The sequence below is a fragment of the Nannochloropsis gaditana genome, assembly GCF_000240725.1.
Source record: "Nannochloropsis gaditana CCMP526 unplaced genomic scaffold scaffold155, whole genome shotgun sequence".
Taxonomy (NCBI): Eukaryota; class Eustigmatophyceae; order Eustigmatales; family Monodopsidaceae; genus Microchloropsis; species Microchloropsis gaditana.
Window position 1 is genome coordinate 42683 of NW_005803798.1, and position 1614 is coordinate 44296.

Below are 1614 nucleotides of genomic sequence, written 5' to 3' on the forward strand. Positions count from 1 at the left end.
GGTCACAGCGACTGCATCATTCTTTGATTAAGGACAAATCTGGCATCTTTTCCTGACGTATGGCAGGAGCTGAACGTGCCATAAAGAGGTTTACTGTGGAAAGCCGTCGTGGTTGTGCCGAGAATTTCTAGGTGCGGGCATCGTCTTGCTGACTCCGTGACGGCACGTTTCCTACCCCCCGATAAGGACCGCGCTTGGCGTATTTTGTTCTTCCTGTACCAAGGGATAGGTCCATACATGCTGGCTTAAAATCTTCTATAAGCTGACTTCATGTCTACGAGGGCGAATACATGCTTGGTGTCTGGTGTCGTGGATTTGGCAATCCAAGGCATTGAATGTTTTTGTCTTCGGACGGGTTTCGACAGCCTGTTCAATTTCTCCTCGCTTAAAGGTAACAGCCAGGAAAAACTCAATTTCACACTCATCTACCTCCAGTCACTCACAAGTGCGAGCCATGGGTTGCTGTGGAAGCAGACCATCGACTGCTTCCCGTTGCGCGGCTAAAAATTCTACAATTCCACCATCCCCTGTGGCGCCATTGCAAGGGGAGGAACTACGCGCATGTTTCGTTACCCCCCCCGCCTCTGCCACCACCAATAACCTTCCATCGCGCTTCCTTCTCTACCGTCTCCCTTGGGAGGGAACTACCAGCACTATCTTTGATGACTGGCGCCAGCTTCCCTACGTGGAAGTTGTCACCCTCGTGCTCCCGGCCCGGCTGGGGAAATCAATAACGAAGCATCCAAAGAATGTACGCGTCATGGCGAATCACCTCGCCCACGCCATCAGCAGCTCCCTGAACAATAAAGATGCACAAAAAAAAGGCCCAGGAAAAGAAAGAGCGCCAGCTCCGGCTCAGCCCTTCGTCCTCTTCGGCCACAGTTTTATGGGGGGTCTTCTAGCGTTGGAGGTCGCGCGCGCTTTAATCGACATCTACCGCTTGCCGCCTCACAGCATTGTCATCTCCGCTTGCCCCTCCCCTCCCGCCTCGTCCTCCCCCTCGTCCTACTCGACCCGCCTCTCTTCGCTCCCCACGCCCCAGCTCCTTGCCTTCCTTGTTTCCACCGGCGCCCTGTCCGCCCACCTCGCGCAGAGCAAAGAGACGAGGACAACCCTCCTCCCCCTCTTCAAGGCTGACCTCGCTGCAGTCGACGCCTACATGCTCTCCCCCCCTTCCTCCCTCCCTTCCTCCCTCCCTCTCCCCTGCCCTCTCCTGGCCATCGCCTGTGAGGGCGACACTCTGGCAACCGCTGAGAGCATGGAGGGCTGGCGCTCTTTCACCTCCTCCTCCTTCAGCCTCTCCTCCCTCCCTCTCTCCCTCCCTCCTTCCACGGACCGCCACCGCCACGTCCGTCCTGCCTCGGAGGCACTTTTTCGTGCCCTTTCCCTCCACCTTCACCGTCAACCCATTCTCACACGCGACGTCCAGGTGCTCCTTCCCTCCCTTCCTCCCTCCCTCCCTCCTTCTTTCTCTGCCTCCCTCTCTCCCCATGTTCCATCCTGTCCGTTTTCACTTCTCGCAGCAACAGTTTCGTGGCGTTGCTCTGTTCATCCCTGTATACCTTTCTCCCCTCTCGGTCGCTCCTTGCCAACTCCCTCCCTCCCTCCCTCCCG